The following is an 18,565-nucleotide window of genomic DNA, read 5'->3' as shown; positions in this document are numbered from 1 at the left end:
TACAGAGTCAGAGTGGCATATTAGAAATGATTTTAGAGTTGGATCCAAGTCTGCCTTTTAGTTCTGACTTTAGTTCTGTGTTTTTTTAACAAGTTATTTATACTCTGAGAGTGTCAGCATTGTCGTTGTACAGTGGGAATAATCTCATTTTCTGTGCTGTTTATACATTAAAAAAGAGGCAAAATGCCTTACCTATGCCTGGTTTCCCAGGAAAAAATCTGTGTTATTATTGTATGTATTTGTTCAGTTAACTCACCTTTAAATTCAGTTTGTACTTGATGAGTCTGTTTGGTGGAGACATATCTTTCTGTGCAGAAAGCATATTTACATATGTATTCAAATATTAGGATAAGACATAGTTGCATAATGAGCATTGGGTTTCCTAATGAGTTCCTCAAATGCAGTAAAATAAGACTGAATCAAATGAAATACACGTTGCTCGTAAGAAAACTGGATAACTATCCAATAGATAGAATTTAAATTGAAGGGGATTTTTTTTTCTAAGCCCAGAAAATGGGTCTAAAAATCTTTATGTGGTTTAAAAATACTAACTTTTCCTTGGATGCTGGATCTTGATCTTTTCCAATTTCCATCTTTTAATATGATACTGAGTAGACTTTAGAAAAGTAGAAAACATAGTAGCTTCATGTTTCTGTAAACTAAAATTTCAATGTAAAAACCATAACTATTTGGGGTAGAGAGGAAAGGGGAACTGTGTTCTGTACACTTCCCATGGCTCCCCCTGCTCATCCATGGAAGTGCATCCCACTGTGGGAGCAGAACCCGTCTCCACCATCAAGCTGCTCTGAAATACAATAATAAAGTGTAAGAGGGACACCCCACCCCCACCCAGGCAAAAACTGCCTTCTATTGTTTTTTGGCCTGTTCTCACCTTAGCACTTGTCACTGGCTCATGCGTTCATGTTTATTGTGTGTTTATTTCTCACACTGAAGTGGGTGCCCGATGTGGGAAGAGAATTTTGGCGATTTTGTTCACTGCTGTACCCAAGCACCTGCAACAGTGCCGGGCAACCAGTAGGCACCTAACCAATTTATCAAATTAATGGATCAATCCTTAGTTATCAGTAGGGCAACAAAGTAGGGAAGGCCACACCTACTCTCATTATAAAGTACAGAGAATACAACAAAGATACTGTTTTATGTAAAATCAAGTCTCACTGCCCTAGAGCATGCTAATTCTGCAGTTGACAGAACACTTAGTGTCTCGTTCCAACTTTTGGAAGAAAAAGTCAGCAAGAAATACTACTGTCTTCCATTACAGATGATTAACCAACCATGTGCCAAGAACAGAAAACCAAAAAGTTTACTTCCTTCATGAAAAAATAGTTAAATTAAGGGCTCTAGAAAAATAATTCTGTGATAAAATGCCAAGTCACAGGCCAAAGACGCTCCCTTCCTCTGAGCCCTGGGCGAGGTCAGTGCTCTGCTCAGGAGGAACCACCCCTCCACACACTCTGGAAAGTCACACAGCCTGGCGCACTCAAGCTCATTTTCCAGGAATTCTATGTAAGTGTATGTTTTAGAAGCTAAAGATCTTGTTAAACAAGGCTTTCACAAAGCACTAGCCATTCTCAAAGTTACATTGCATCTATACCTCTATCAAAAAGACAAATTGCTTTACAAAATAAACAAGGTCCTACTGTATAGCACAGGGAACTATATTCAGTATCTTGTAATAACCTATAATAAAAAGGAATATATATGTATAACTGAATCACTGTGTATACCAGAAACTAATACAACATTGTAAATCAGCTATACTTCAATTTAAAAAAAAATTATTGTACTTTAGAGTCAAAAGACCAAGTTTTAAAACTCAGCTCTAACACTGTCTTGTATGGCCACAGGCCAGTCCCATTTGACCTCTCTGAGCCTCAGCCCGCCCTCCTCCCGCCGTAAAGTGGCAGCAGTCATACCTGCTATAATCAAGTTAGGAGTTTATACACAAGAAAGTGATTTATAATCCATTAAGCAAATTACAATGTTACTTGAATACATACTAAAATACAGTGCAAGTTCTTTCCTTAAATAAGAATTTTAAATACTTGACTTTATATATATTCTGTATTTGTCAGAATATCATTAATTAGGGGAGAGGAATCCCACCAAAACAGTAAAAAAAAAAAAAAGACGAAGGTACAATTTTTAATGTATTTGAAAAAAGAAATCTAGCAAACACTATGGCATATAGGTTAAAATACTAGGTTCTAATGTCAAATTGATGTGGATTTTATTCATGATTTAGCCATTTATGTTGGACAGATTTCTTAAGTTTTTTGAGCTCAGCTTCCATCTCTGGGGAGAGTACTACCTAAATTGCAGACTTACTGTAAGGAATAAATTGAGGGGAAATGCTTAAAGCATCTAGTGTCGTCTAGAACATAGTGTTCAATAAATGGAAATTGTGTTTGTGGTTATTTTAATTCTTTATAAATATCATTGGGTGTATTCTTTTCCTTTTAAATGAATGATAACAAACTTATCTTAAAATATATTAATCAGCCTCTGTTACTCTGTATAGAAATCTATTAGAAATTTTCCTAAAGGAAATGATTCTCTGATTTTTTTCAGAGCTTTTACTTTTCTGAGCCTGATGATTACTTAGATTAGGTGGTCTTTGAAATTTTTAATACAATTTAAATACAATTAACTCAATACAATTTAAGTTTTCAAATATGATCATTCACTCACCTAAACCTCCTGAGATTTCAAAGTATGTTAGGTTAAATGGAGTTGAACTTGGCCCTCCATAACAAAACACACGGGTATTCATAAAGAGCAGGGGCATATTAAAGGCTAGTTTAAAATCCTTTTTCTAGGAAATGTGTGTTGCTAGTGAATCTACAGGAAGGGTATCAAGGCAACAACACATATGATCACACAACCTAGAGATATTAAAATTCCAAGATTTATTTTTCATAGTCTAAGATGTAAACTATATATTAAAAATCACCAATTCTTTCTCAGCATTTCATTGAGTCATTGAATTGACTGTTCTCTGAACTGACATTTTAGTACTGAAATGCAAGCATCAGTGTATGGTCTTGACAATATAATTTATTTTTCTTATCAGAACCTCCAGGCGACATGAATAAATACATTTCAATTGAACTATAGGCAAATTTCAAAACTTGGTTTAAAATTTTAGTACATGAGAATCATTCTCCACTAGAAGGTACTTTTCTATAAGACCTATTCTATTTTAAAAGATAATGCCAATATCCATTTCTGGATAGTAATCTGGTTATATAAATGTATTCTTAATGTCTAATCGCAGACAAAATAAAATAACCTGAATAGCTAATAACATATGAAGGACAAAGAAGGTAAAAGTTAATATTTAAGCTTTTCACTTACTTGATTTAATATTAACAATGCATAGTTTTCATGTTTTTCTGTAACTCAATGATTATAAAGTCCTGAGTCAAAGATTAACATTTTATATAACATTTCATTAAAAGTATTAAGAATTCTTGCTTTGAATTTTTTATTTTACTTCTGATACTCAAAAATACATAATTTAAATATATAAGCATTTAGGTGTGATGTTTTTGTGATTCAGTGTTCTCAATACTAGCCAACAGCCACAATCAACTTAAACAAAACAAGAATGTCATTTAGGGATTTTAGTTGGTTTCAGTAGATACCATTTTAACAAAGGAAAGGGGGTTTGGGCTTCAAGAGATGATAAACTGTGGGGAAGTGACTGGGAAATAGAGCTAGTGAAAGATAAGGGTTAATGTAGTAAGGTTTGTTTATGCAAACTCGTCTCTTGTCTCTGGGGATGAGTCGCTCTCCTCTTTCTGATACAGGAGAAGGGGACACTGTCACAAAGGAAATTACTGCCTTGATTTTAGGCAGATGGGAGAGGGGTGGCAGGTGTGTATGCAGAGACTTCTTTATACTGTTGGTTCTCAGTTGCCTTCAATTGAAAATAATACTTAATACCAAAGTGGCACCTTTTGAAATGATATGTGGTGTTGCCCTTCATGGTACTCTAAAGGACATCTTTAGGTGTAAGCTGTATTTTAGATTATTTCCTTAAGATAGAGTCTTAGAAGTAGAATTATGGAGTTGATAGTTTTAAACCATTTAACAGCAGTAGATTCATACTACTAAATTCCTTTCTTAGAATTATGCCAATATAGTGTAACTCGAATACTGTCGCTTTCTGCTCCACATATTTTCAGGTTTTCAGTGCTACATTTGGACGCACATGTCTAATATTCCTCTTCAGGGTCCACACTAGATGAAAAATGAGGAATATCCCACCAAAGATTCAGAAAGGGGTAGTCCTAACCATAGGTGAAGCTAGTTCCAATATTCATGACTCTGCACTGTGGTTGTAAGGGGTTGCATAAACTGAAGCAAATGCTTGTCTCCAGGTATCCCGTCTACCAACTGAATTTAACATCTCAAATAATCACAAGTAGACCTCTTTGGATGAGGGGTAATGGAAGATATCTTTAATGCAAATAGATCACTTGGTTGGGATTAAATCTTCATGAGCTATTCAGCCCTAAATCCAAATTAGCACTTGATTGCCAATGGGACTGAAACCAAGCAGGATCTTGTGTGGCCTTCCTGGGACAGATCTCCCCACTCCTCCATCTCTTACTTGTACAAAAGCTTTAGCGTCCTAGGCCTTCTCTGAGTTCTAAAGAGCAAATTTAGTCTGAGAAGTGAAAAAATGCAGAAACAAAGGGAAGCAGTCAAGCAAGACAAAATAATAGTTTAGCCATGAAACAAAATCAAAGACCTTTAGTTCCTTCTCAAGGGCTATAGGTAATATCCTGAGCCATAGCCTTGAATTTTACAGATACTAAAACCCCTACCAGGTGGAGGAAGTTAACTGTATGTTGACCATACACCATACACCAACACGTAGACCCCAGACTGGTTACAGCCAGAAAACTGGTAATTGAGATTCCCAAAATACCACTCTGTTACCTCACTAGCAACCAGTTTGAGCACTGTGCACCAGCTGATCACTCACCACAGGACCCACTCCCTCAAACTATCTTTAAAAATCTTTCCCTGAAAGCCTTTAGGGAGTTTGGGTCTTTTGAGCATGAGCACCCATTCTCCTTGCTTGGCATCCTACAACAAAGGCTGTGCCGTCCTTCACCACAGTGTCAGCAGATTGGCTTTGCTGCACTTTGGGCGAGTAGACCCAGGTTCACTGGATTTTTCAGAAGGCATAGTATGATACATGCAAATCAAGGAATTTTAGAGCTGTCACCTTCAGCTAATTACCATTGGGTAGACTCTTAAGTGCATTTGAAAACTCTGAAGCATCTTAAATTTATTATAAATTAATGACCTAGGATGTTTATTAATTATTAAGCTTTGTTGAAATATGCTGGGTATTGTACACAGGGTTTACAGCCAGTAGCTGTTCATCAGAACATTTCAAAATTACACCCATGAGAAAAGCAGAAAGGTTTTTACCTCCATGCATTTGCAGTTGCTTGTTAGGTTAGCAGTAATCTTCAAAACACAAGACATTGATTTATGCTCTTTAGCTTTGCCTCTTCCGATATTTAGCTACTTTGAAGAAAAGTCATGTTTCTAAAAGCCCCTCTTAAAAATAATTCAATACTTAAGATACTGATTTTATATTGAAGTGTTAAGTTCTTAATTTTTAGTTAGATAGGTAAAAAAGTATTCCATGGTGGGAATTAGATTCCATTAAAAAAATCTGCATTTATATGGTAGAGGTGAAAGTGTTATTTAAAAACTAATTAAATGAAGAAATTTCCTCAGAAATAAATTTTGGATTCTAAATTGTTTCAGTTATATTTTTCTATCTAGAGTTGTATCCAGAATTGTGTTAGTTAGAAAGACAAAAGCTTTAAAAGAAGCCACATGGGATTTTGAATAGTAGCATTTATTCAGCTTCCTGTGTTATATTCCTCCATAGAATGTGTCCTTGTCTTGCAGACCTGTTATCTCAGTTGAAAGCGTGACATTCATGGGTGCGATCATTCTTCTACGGCCTGCCTCCCTGTAGCCTGTAAGTTCCATATGGGTAGAACCGTGCCTGCTTCTGCCCACTGTTATATCCCCAGTGCTTAGCATGTTGGATGTAGGCAGTCTGTAAGCAGTGGATGGATGGAGTAAAGGTATGGGGAAGGATTATTTTAGTCATTCTAACATTCCATGAAGTTTCTTTAAAAAGTAGTCTTTAAAGTGCGTTTCCTCTCTCAGCATCTGATTGAAAGGATTGCTTCATTACTTCTTCATCCTGCATCTCTGTCAGGCATTGCTATAGCACTAATTTGTAGAATAGGAATATTATGAAAGAAATTCATTGTCCTTTTACAGTTATGGCCTTTTAAAAGGCTTGACTCTCATCACACAAAGGTTTAAGTAATAGTCTTGCCGAAAGGACCTTATTGAAAGTAAAGTTTATAAAGATTTTTCTAGCACAGAACCTGTTATTTCCGGAACCTGTGTATTCCTTCGTAAGTCTTAAAACAACATATTTCTAATTCCTTGGACATCTTGTCCTTTAAAAAAAATACTGTGTTTTAGCACAGCATGATATGAAGGTATTGCTTAATAGCTTTAGGTGATGAGTTCCAGGGAAAATTGACATAAAAGAACAGTATTTTTTCAATTTTTGTTAAGCACCACTTACTGAAGTATTTCAAAATGATGCTTATTCAGCCAATCTTTGAGGCTTTAAATTTAGCCTTAATTATTTTAGTTAAAGATGTATTATAAAATGTAAGTATATATCTTAGTTGAGTTAATATTAAAACACATCTCTACTGCTTGACAAAAGGAAAGAGAAGCTCTGAATAAAGAAATCCTCTGTTTCAGTTTTTTAAATTTATGTTTGTGGTATATGTGTAGAGAAGTATGTATGTTAGTTTAAAATACTCTGGTTTATGATGTAAATATATCAGGGCTGTGTGTGTGTGTGTGTGTGTGTGTGTATGTTTAGCCTTAGCTGTTATTCAGTGTAGAAATGAGCGTTAAGACATTCAAAACAGATCGAGTATATCCAAGCAAATTAACTTTCTAGAGTGGAGGTGTCTAATACTTCTAAAGTTGAGGATTAACTGTAAAAGCAGGTTCTACAGAAGACAGTGTGGTTCATTGCACAGCTCTCTATTAGTCTGACTTAATACAAGAATAGATTTTAGATTACGTACAAGAATTAGTCTACTGTATATTGCCCATAAATATAGTGTCTTGTAACTGAGCTTGTGTTGGCTGCTGAGTGACTGAGTACGAGATCTACTCCTTGGCAGGTTTCTGGATTTCAGTCTGTGTTGTCAATTAATAGTGGAATCACATGAGTTAACTAGCAGTTGACCTTGGGGGAGGGTTCATCTGATCACATGAAAACTGAGAGACCTAACAAGGATGTAGGCTTGAACAATTAGTCAGCACATCTTACCTGTAGAAAGTACCCATGGGTAGGGCCAAACTTCTTCGAGACTAATTTTATACCGGGTCATTTGCTGAATTTCTATTCATTGAAGTCTCAAAATTGAAGCTTCAAGTAGCAGGACTAATACAATTTTAGGCTAGAAAATTTTTTTTAGAAATCTTAATGAAGTGTCCATGGAATGCCAAATGCCCTGAGCTTTAACCCTTGAGCTTTATTGTTTTTTCTGAAAATAATTAGATAGTTGAAGGCCATTGTTTAAATCTATTATTATATCATGTGGTAGGGGTCGTGTTTGTATAAAAAGGAATATTTGCCTTTCTGTTCTTTGACGGGCTTAATAACTTATCCAAAAATGGTATCAAATTTTTAAGGAATATGTATTAAAACAGTGCAGTTCTGTACCACTGAAAATTAAGTAATGCATAAAGAGATGCTTCCTATTGACATTGACTCTGCCATACAAACCCTGAATAAGTATCAGTAGCTTGTGTTGAGTGTATATATAATTTAGCTTATAACAAATGCCAGTCCATGGATTCAAAGGATAAATACGGGTCCAAAAAATGATTCAAACTTTATTGCTTCTGGAAGATCTCACCATAAAGCAGTAAAGAACTTAAAGTAACATAAAGTACAGTGGTTCTCAGCTTTGGTTTACATCCATTTCAACCATGATGCTTGTTAAAAGTGAAGATTCCCAGGCCCTACCCCTACAGTTTCAAGTTCTATAGGTCTAAGGTGGGGCATAAAAATCTGCATTTTTAACAAATAACCAGATGTTTCTGATGGAGGTTCATGGGCCATACTCTAAGAAACATTGGTTGGCCTTCAGACACTTTTGCTGGCATGAAGCATAGAAGAAATTTGAAAAATTACATGCCACTTTATAGATTTACAAATTGAAATCCAAAATTATTTATTTTAAAATAGTTTAAATCGTTTCAAAGGATCTAATTTTAGAAAGTTGCATAGTTTATGCATGCTTTAAATACATCTTTATCAAAAGTTGGAAGCTACAGATTTAGCTCATTTATTTTATCAAAAAAATCTTGATTGCACAATTAGCCATATCCTACTTGTTATAAAAGGTCTGACTTCATTTTTCAGTGCAAATAAGTATATTTTGTGCCTTATGACAAATAACACACTAATATAGATGGACAGGCAAAGCAAACCTTTTTACTTGTGTAGTGATAGAAAATTTTTTCCTCTACCCTTTTAGGTAGTTTAACTAAGGCCTGCAAATTAAACTATCAAAAGACAGTTTAACAGGATAAAAGGCATATGTTTCTTTGTATTTTTACATACATGAGGGCTTCACAAAAATTTTGTAAAAATCCAAAGAAATGTTTAAACGCAGGGACTTATATCCCATTTTAACAAGGGGTGGTAATTTGTAAAGAAGTGACTAGACAAAGGAAAGAGGTTTCAGGCTTTTGGGGCTGTAAATTATGGCAGGATAGGGGGTACATATATGGGAGAAACTATTGGTAGATAAGGGTTATTTAGGAAGGTTTGTCGTGCAGACTCAGGTTGTCTCTGGTGGTAAGTCATTCTCCTGTTCCTGGGATGGGAAAGGAGAGCAACTTTACAAATGAAAATTTGCCACTTTCACAAAGGAAAATGTATGCCCTGCTTTTAGGCATAAATTTAGGGAAGGACAGAGAGCTCCCTGTATTGGGTGTTTCTCATTTGCCTTCAGCTCAAAATCATCAGTAGGCCAAAGTGGCATATGTGGGGGTGGCATGTCCTGATCCCCTTGACTCGCATAGAGCAGGCTCTGCTCCCATAATATTTCTTGCCTTGTTTGCAGTGGCTCCTCTTCAGGAGCTGTGCATTTGTTCCTTGTTCCTTGGTGGCACTTGGAGTTTTTACACCATGAACCACGAAGCACATGACATTCAGGATGCATAAATGGTTTGCCTTTCTTATGATAGTGGGAGAAGGATAATGTGAAAAGCCAGGTGAAAAAGACTTTAGGAAAGAAACTGAAAACTGAGTCCCTTAAAATCCTCCATGTACATGTGCTCCCTTAAGCAAGGGCTTTTTAACCTGGAGGTTATGAATTTGGATGAGGAAAATAATTGCATCTTTTATTTCCAGTAACCTCTTCTGGAAATTGAACATTCCCTTTAGTTGTGAATCTGAGCAAAAACCTACTGTAGCAGTAACATTAACAGGAGTCAGATATTTTCATATCACATTACAGTTGTTTCAGAACAAAACTGTGTCCTCAAAAGGCAGTTTAAACAAATAACTGCTTTGAAATCAACATTTATGAGACATGCCTCAAGGTTGTGTTATTTAATGGGTTAATAAAGTAGTATATATATTTCTGTAGTACAAACATTTTAATATCTTGATAAGCTTTTAAATACAATTTAAATATGCATTTTTAATAATGCTATGTATTTTGGTTTGTGCATGTCTAGCCTGACCTTTGCCAAAGAAGTCCAGAGCAGAAAAAAAGGTTAAAAAATAAAGGTTAAAATCTTTTTGTGGAAAGCCTTCAGGTATCCTTAGGGGCATGCACACTCCAGATTGAAGCCAGGGGAAGCCTGGAGCCCATGGACTCCTCTTAAACTGTTCTTCCAGGAAACTCAGATTTGCCTTTTTTGCCAAGGAATGAAAAATCACTTGAGTCTATGGGAGAGGAATCCTAGTTTAAATTCCATAATCCATTTGTTCTAAATCAGAGATGTACAACCAACTCCTCTAGAGAGCTATTTAAAATTGCACAGCTAATTAAGCCTTGTGCCTCAGGACTGCAGTTCAGCTGGTCTGGGTGAGACCTGAACATCTTTGTGTTAAAGGCCCATTGGTGGTTTTCATACAAACCCTCAAATGGGAAGGACTTTGTCAGTTTGTTCTGTAAGAACTATTTTATGTTATCACATTTTTAAAGATTTGTTTGATTAAAAAATTCATGTCAAGAAATGAGGAAGATTTACTCTATAGTTTGGAACTCATAACTGCTTAAAACACCTTTTGCTGTGGCAGGAGGTAGGTGAGTACTTGACCATCAGTCCCTGGGGGCCATGAAACTTTCTGAAGTTGCATGTACAGTTTTTCAGGGTAAGGAGCCAGTGGCTTTCCTGAGATTTACAAGAATATTCATGATCTAAATAAGGGGGTGGAGGAGGCAAGAAATAGCTTCCTATGTACTGAAGTAGTGAAATTTAATCATGAAATGACAAAAAGACAAAAATGATTAGACCTACTTAAGGAAAGTTATGAAATACCATTAATTCTGTTTGAAAAGCACTGAACTCTATTTAATTTTATCAGTATTTTTGCATTAATTCCTGGAATCAAAATACTTCTTGTTTTTTGTAACACAAGCACAGCAATATAGGGTGGCAAATAAGTGGTTTTGATCTTATACGTGAGAAACAAAAGATAAAATACTAAAATTTATCAAGTACTTACTGTGCTTAAAAATCCGAAAGCAAAATGATCTTTAAAATAAGACTTAGATTTTTTTAAGATAAAATAATTTTATTTTAATCTGGGCTTTCCTTCTAGTAGGCTTTGACAGTTTGTGTCCTTGGACCTGCATTCTAAAATTACGAAGCAGTAAAAATGTGACGTGAAATGTATAGTTTCCTCCTTGCAACAAGTGAAAAAATTTTCTATCTTTTAAGAAAAATATTTTTAAAGGAATAAAGGGAAGATGCAATCTTTCATTTATAAAAGAAGTTGACACACTTTCAAGTAGGCATGATTGAAGGTTGATGCATATCTTCTGCCTTTTTCCCTGAGATAGGTCAGTTACTTCCTGCTTTTGGTTATCTTGCTTTCTCCCTGACCAGAAATGCCCCCCCACCTACATACCTACTCAGGCTTTAGTGTTCTCTGCTCCGGGAAGCCTCTCTTAGCAGAATCTTGTACCGTGGTACTTACCGCATTATGTTTTGTCTATTTCAGTCTCTCTTGAGAGACTTTAACCTCGCTACCATTATCTTTGTGTTATGCCTGGAACAGTGCCTGCTTGTTAAATATTTTGCTGAGTAATTACATATATAAAACCACCCAACACAGGCCTCTCACCCCTTATTCATTGTACTTCTCTGTGATTCTCTATGCGGATCGTGCTTTGACCTTCAAGCTCCTGCTCTAGCCAACCAAGCTAACCTGCCCAGCCTAGCCAGCAGCCCATTGTAATAAACTGAGTTTAAACTGAATCTAACAATATCAGACTGGCCATCAGCCCAAGATTACCCTTCACGGCAGGAGCGAGACCAGGCATGAAGGTGACGACTAAGCCAGCCACTCCCTATTTACGTCTATCTGTCAGCTTCAGACTCTCAAACTTCTCGTTTTGTTATTGTCTTACCAAGATTTCCTTTCTTTCAGACCTATACTATCTTTAAAAAAAAAAAAAAAGGTGACTTATGTCTACTCAATTATTAATATAATCCTAGCTTAATTCTGAGCTAGAAACTTGTGATTTCTTATGACAGCCCAGTAGTGGGAACCACATCTATGGATTCAACCGACCACGGACCATGTAGTACCGTAGGATGTGCCACTGAAAAAAATCTACGTGTAAGTGGGCTCACCCAGTTCAAGCCCATGTTGTTCAAGGGGCAGCTAGATAGAGAGCCTGAAAGCAGTTGCATTTCATTTTGAAAAGTGAAAAAGAGAGAGAGAGAGAGAGAGAGAGCAATAAACTTGTTACTTTTATTCCTCGAAAATCGAAACTGCATGGGTCTGAGGCTCCTGGGTGCATCCTGAGGCTTGTATGCATCGTGCACAGGGTTTTAGGTGTTAACTCATCAACAGCACAGTTGAACATAGAAGTAATGTCTCACTTTGACTAAATACAAATTAGTACAATTTAAGACTGAGCTGCATGTGTCAACTGTACTCAGTAGCCTGAGTTTTGACAGAAAAGGTGATTGAAACATTTATCTTATATCTACTGTCAGTTTGCGATGAGAGTTATTTATTGTTCTCTCCATTTTATACAGTTTACTTAAACTAGGGAAAGGGAAAGCGAGAGCTTCGAAAGAGAAAGAAGAATAGGATTTCATCCCATGTGGATTTTCTGTAATTTCGCTGAAGATCTTGTTTCCATTTCTCTAGTCTTGGAGACCACTGTTTTTCTGTAAAACTAATGGTGGCTTTATTATGAATTCATTAGTATTATGAAAACACTGGGAAATAGTAAAACTACTGTGACTTCATGTGTACTTGCCCATGCATGGCTGAACTTTCACAAAGCAAATATGCCAGTTCTCCGTAGGGTCAGGACAGGTCAGCAGAGGCACGAGGCCTCTCGTTGCTTTTTCTCATCAGAGAAAAATAAAAGAAAAAGCCACTGCACAACATTGTAAAATGACTATAACTCAATTTAAAAAATGTTTTAAAAAGAAAAAGAAAAAGCCACTGGTCTCCTCTCACGCCCCAGGAACAGATCCAAATTATTCTCCAGGTCATCTAGTAGGTGAGTGTGTCTAACCCGTTTTTTCAAAAATCAGCATGGTAAATGAAAACTACACAGATTCTGGAGGCAAACCAAGGCAGATCCATACCCCATTCTGAACGTGTATTCTCTGCCTCTGTGTTTTCAATGTAACGTGCCTACAGGAATTAGATGTGATGGAGGTAGGAGCTAGCACAGTGCTCACTATATTGGATAGGACTTGATAGAACACTCTCATAGTTGTTGCTTTTATTATTGTTACTAATATATTTTCTTTCTCTATAGTGATTCTGTTGTCTTAAATAACTTTTTAAAGCTTGAATTTTCTAATGAGCACTCTGTGTTTCTCCTGTTTTACAGTGTTAGTTGAATGTTTTCAGTGGTTTCCATTTTTTTTTTTTCTCTTCTCAGCTTTGCCTCAGGCCACTTTTCCTTCCTTTTGTAGTTAATCTGATAGCAGATAAGAGAGAGCCGACTCAAAGTCTGCTGAATTGGATATTTATATTTTTGGGGGTAGGGATGGGGGTTAATTAGGTTTACTTATTTGTTTTATTTTTAGAGGAGGTTCTGGGGATTGAACTCAGGACCTTGTGTATGCGAGGCATGTGCTCTACCACTTGGGCTATATCCTCCCCCCTGAATTGGACATTTCTAATTAAAATTTAGAGCATGGTTTCAAGTAATCTAAAAAGGTTTATAATTACATAAAACCAAAATATGAATATAGTCAACATTTTGAACATTGCCTAGTATTAAGATTGTTTCTCTGGCTTTGATATTCAGCCTAAACTTTTTGTTTTAGCCGAGTTTTGTAAGAGGGCTAAATGTTTTTTTTTCCCTAGTGAAATAAGAATCAATAAACTTTTAAAACTGGTTCAGAATAATTTCCAGATCAATGGAAATGAAAATGTGTTGCCAGCAGACGTTTCATTGTAGTTTCTTATGAAATGACTGCAAATTCTCTTTCCCTAAAAAATTAGATGAAACCATCATTCTTTGATTACAGTGTGTCTTGCTGTGTTCCTCTTTAGGTTAATCCTGTATGGGACGTTCCTGGGCTCTCCGGGGTGCTTCCTGGGTTTGGATGACTGTTTCCTTTCTCGGGTTAGGGAAGTTTTCAGTTATTATCTCTCCAAATATTTTCTCAGGCCCTTTCTCTATTTATTTCCCTCCTGGGACCTCTGTAATGTGAATATTAGTGTGTTTGATGTTGTCCCAGAGGTCTCTTAAACTGTCCTCATTTCTTTTCATTCTTTTTTATTTTTTTCTGTTCAGTGGTAGTGATTTCTACTACTCTGCCCTCCAGCTCACTGATCTGTTCTTTTGCCTCATTTATTCTGCTATTGACTCCTTTTAGTATATTTTTCATTTTAGTTATTGTATTCAACTCTGTTCTTTATATTTTCTAATTCTTTGTTAAAAACTTCTAGCTTCTTGTTCTTTGCATCCATTCTCCTCCCGAGTTCTTTGATCATCTTTATGATCATTACTCTGAACTCTTCCCTGGGTAGATTTCCTATCTCCACGTCACTTAGTTCTTCCGGGGTTTTATGTTGTTCCTTCATCTGGAACACATTCCTCTGCGGCCTCATTTTATCTAAGTTGCTATTTGCATTTTTATGTCTGTGGTTGGTTAGTTATGTTTTTTGACCTTGGAGAAGTGGCCTTCTGTAGGAGACATCCTATGCATCCCAGCAGTGCCCTCCCGTCTTGCCACCCAAGGGCCAGCGGTCAGCTGGTCCCAGGGTAGGGTCTAGCCTGCGTCTGCAGGCTCGTTCTACACAATGCAGGATCATAGTTTTCTTGCTTCAGGTGTCTGCCCCCTGGTGGTGAGGTTGGTACAAGCTTCCTGGTGGGAGGGGCCAGTGCTGCCCACTGGAGGGTGGTGCTGGGTCTTGGCCCTCTGGTAAACAGGGTCATGTCTAGGGGCATGTCTAAAAATGGCTATGGGCTCAGGAAGTCTTTGGGCAGCCTGCCTACTGATGGATGGGTCTGTGTCCTCGCCCAATTAGTTGTTGGTCTGAGGTGTCCCAGCACTGGAGACTACAAGCTGTTGGGTGGGGCCAGGTCTTGGTGCTTATGACCCAAGATGTCAGCTGCCAGGAGAGCTCATGCAGATGAATACTCCCTGATATGTCCACTGCCAATCTCTATGTCTCCAGGGTGACCACAGCTGCCCCCTGCCTCCCTAGGAGACCGTCTAAGACCAACAGATAGGTCTGGCCCAGGCTCTAATCAGATTACTGCTTTTGCCATTGGTCCTGGTGTGCTTGAAATTTTGTGTATGACTTTTAAGGGTGAGGTCTCTATTTCGCCCAACCCTGTGGAGCTCCTGCAGTCCAGCCCTGCTGGCCTTCAAAGCCAAATGCTCTGGGGGCTCTTCTTCCCAGGTCTGGACCTCCCCGGGCTGGGGAGCTTGACATGAAGCTCAGAATGCTCACTCCTGTGGGAGACCCTCTGCAATATAGTTACTCTCCGGTTTGTGGGTCCCTCATGGGAGGGGAGAGGACGGGATTTGATTATATCACGAGTCAGCCCCTCCTACTCATCTCGTGTGGTTCCTTCTCTATGTCTTTAGCTGTGGAAGATCTCTTCTGGTAGGTTGCAGCCTTTTTCATTGTTGTTCTGCAGTTGGTTGTGATTTGGGTGTGCTGGTGAGAGGAGGTGAGCTTAGGGTCTTTCTACTCTGCTTTCTTGGCCACGCTTTCAGAAATGGTCATTCTTATACGCAAGTTTAGCTAAGTGACCTCAGGTTGATGTAAGTCAGACCAGTTTTGGTGTTTGTATAACCCCAGCAGAGGCAGTACCTGTATTGACTGCTATAGGTAGCAGTGAGTTTCAGGGAACCGCTCACAGAGATGGTGCTGGCTCTACTCCAGGGTACAGTGATATGTCTGCTAACTATATTCTTAGGAACAAAGCTATTTGGCTTCTTTGCATCTCTGTGGAGTGAGCCAAGGGCTCTGGGGAGGGAGGTAGGGAAGTCCCTCCTCTGTCAGCACTGTGTGAGTGCAGAGATGCTCTCTCTGGTAGAGGTCTCTTGTGAGTGGGACCCAGGCCTTGTCCAGTTCCATTACCAAGGAGTCTGAGGGGGCTAGTTGGGCTCTCATCATGGGACATCTCACACTGACTAGAAGCAGCAACACCTCCAACACAGACCAGACAGCCTGGGAGTCGGTCAGTGGAGGGAGGAAGGAAGGGGCAAGGAGGCAGTTCTTTGCTGAAACTGAAGATGATAGAATGTACCTTGTGAGGTATTTGTGCTGTAGGCAGTGTTTCTGATAATGATGCATGTCATTGTAAGACATTTTTCTTTGTTATAGAGATGTTGCTCTACCAGATATACAAGTAAAATTCCAGGTAGCCAAGAGGTCTCAGAAGTTCACCCTTTTAACCTGTTTAACCCACCTAGTCTAGCCCAGCACAGTGTGAGTACACTTGGAGGGTTTTAAAAATCAGCCTTGATGATGAAGATGAGACATAATGATGTCATTTGTACTTATTCCTGTCTCTGTGTATGGTGGGTTTATTATACCATCATGTCATCAATGCTCATATTGCTGAGGCTGATTTATTATTAAAGACGATATTAATACAGCAAAAATTGTGTATAACTGGTTATTCAGCACAAAAACTTAATCATTTTGATGTGATCACACATTAATTTGATCATTCTGAAGGCCAAGTTCCACATATGACTTTAATGTGATTATTTTTTTTTTCAAATTAAGAGGCTCTAAAATCAGTCTGGCGAGTTAGAGAAGGTAAATGTCTCCTTGTGTGAAGTTCAGCTCTCCCTGAGATGGGTGTCAGCTGGCCTCTCACCGTCCCCATTCCTGCTCTGAGGTGAAGCAAATGCTTGTCCAGGATGTTTTCAGATAATGAAAAAGGCTTTTCATCTTTTAGACGTAAGAAAAATGGAGTTTTTGTCGGGCATCAGTAGTCACCGTAATTTTGCTACTGAATATTTGTTTACCAGGTCAAGTTTAGGCTGCCTGCCAGAAAATCTTGCCTACAGTAACCTGATTAGCATATCCAGAAGCACTAAATTGAGGAACAGATGAATGACTATTTCTAAGACATTTAAAAAATCGAAATGGCTAATTATGAGCAAACTTCCTTTCTCAACTAGTTCTAAAATATGATCATCTATGACCCTTACCTTATACATATTTGGTAAACTTTTGTAGCGTTTAGAAAAAAATAGCCATTCCTGATGGTTTTGTTCCGGAAGTTCATTTATGAATTGGCTGTTTGAAAGCTGGAACACACTCTCATTATAAAAATATTGCATGTGCAACTGATAACCCACAAAAGCTTAATTAACCTATTATGTAGTAATGTTACCATAGAATCTTTATGAAAAAAATACTTAGAATTAAACATTCAACACTTTGTAAACATCTGTCCTAACAGCACAGTGATTTACCCTTCAATTGCTCGTACTCTGAAAGCTGATTCTCTGTCTCCCCGCCCCTTCTCCCGTCCCTGTCCTCACCCAGCTGTAATGTTCTCCTTCCTTCGAGTACATGAAGACCAAACACAGTATCACAGCCTCTCCCTACCTCACTGTTCACAGAAAGCACATACCCTTTTGAAAATTTTCCGAGGTCTTTCACTGCTCTGACACAGGAGGTAGAAGAACAGAAATGTTTGAAGAAGCCTTGGGCTTGTGCTTCGTTTGTAAACTACACGGAACCCACATTGCTCTGTCGTTCCTAGATCATTGCTGGTACATCTTGGGAAGGTGGCAAGTTGGAGGGACACTCAGGGACTGCACTGAGATTCACTCATGTCTCATTAGAAAGCTCAGATAGTTCTTTAAATAAGTTTCCTTTCTGACAGTGATTCTTCTGGGATTTTGAAAGCACAGCTGATTGTCCAGAAGCAGGTTCTTGGATAAAGAGGGTGGGAAGACAGTCAAGGCCAGTGGCTTAGGGACCAGTGACGAGACCAGTGTTCCCTGGAATGGAAGGAGAGCGGCTTGGCTAACAGCAGCTCCATTCCTCCCCACCTCCACTTAGTAACGTTTTTCCCTTTCTTCTAGGAGGAGCTATCTGTACAGGTTAACCCTCCCAATCTCCCTCACCCTCCTCCTAGTTTCTCCAAATGCTGTAGCTACCAACTCCCAAACAGAGGTTGTCAAGTAAGAAATGGCCTCATAAACCACATTCCCAAAACACTTAGAAGAAAGGAGGCAGTTTATCAGCTTAATTTTGGCTTAGCTATTCGTGACCCTAAAAGAGCTTCAAGATTAGGCAGATTTAGAATTTGTAATTGGATTCTCTTGTTTGAAGTGGATGTAGCCTACTTCAAATGAATATACATACTGGAAAATAAGCATATACATTGGCGCCTGTAAACCAAATAGCCATCCGTGTTCCATCCTGTAAAGAGCCTTTCTGTCTGGCCTGATACCGTTCGCCAGGTTGCAACACCTGCCACACAGTCGTCTTTGTGCTTTTGAGAGCCGGCAGATCTCTGTGAAACTGCTTGCTTATTTTTCAGACTGGGATCCTTTCCTTTAGTTCCTCATTTGTTTACATCGAGATATTCAGTTAGGTCCCAAAATTCGAGATCCTCTATTTGGGGATGTTTCGATTGTGGCAAATTAAAGACATTGAACAAATCAAAGGCCATGTTTAGTAGAAAGATAATAAAGCCAGCAGAACACCATGTTTTAAATCTCACTTCTTTCCTGCGGAAGGTTG

At 38.2% G+C, this 18,565-nt stretch overlaps 1 protein-coding gene across 2 annotated transcripts in view; it reads left to right on the top strand.

Moving 5' to 3' along the window:
• Nucleotides 1–18,565, top strand: part of MAP7 (microtubule associated protein 7) — a 156,361-nt gene that overhangs the window by 64,343 nt on the left and 73,453 nt on the right. The window contains exon 1 of one of the 2 annotated variants that reach the window (XM_072965910.1): nt 6,019–6,037. The exons of the other annotated variant lie outside the window; for it this stretch is intronic. The gene's annotated coding sequence lies outside the window, so the exon portion shown is untranslated. Of the gene's footprint in view, nt 1–6,018; nt 6,038–18,565 lie in introns of those variants that run through there. 2 annotated transcript variants of the gene reach the window in all.

The sequence above is a fragment of the Vicugna pacos genome, chromosome 8 (assembly GCF_048564905.1).
Source record: "Vicugna pacos chromosome 8, VicPac4, whole genome shotgun sequence".
NCBI lineage: Eukaryota > Metazoa > Chordata > Mammalia > Artiodactyla > Camelidae > Vicugna > Vicugna pacos.
The sequence above is the reverse complement of the archived record's forward strand: the minus strand, read 5'-3'. Positions and strand labels throughout refer to the sequence as shown.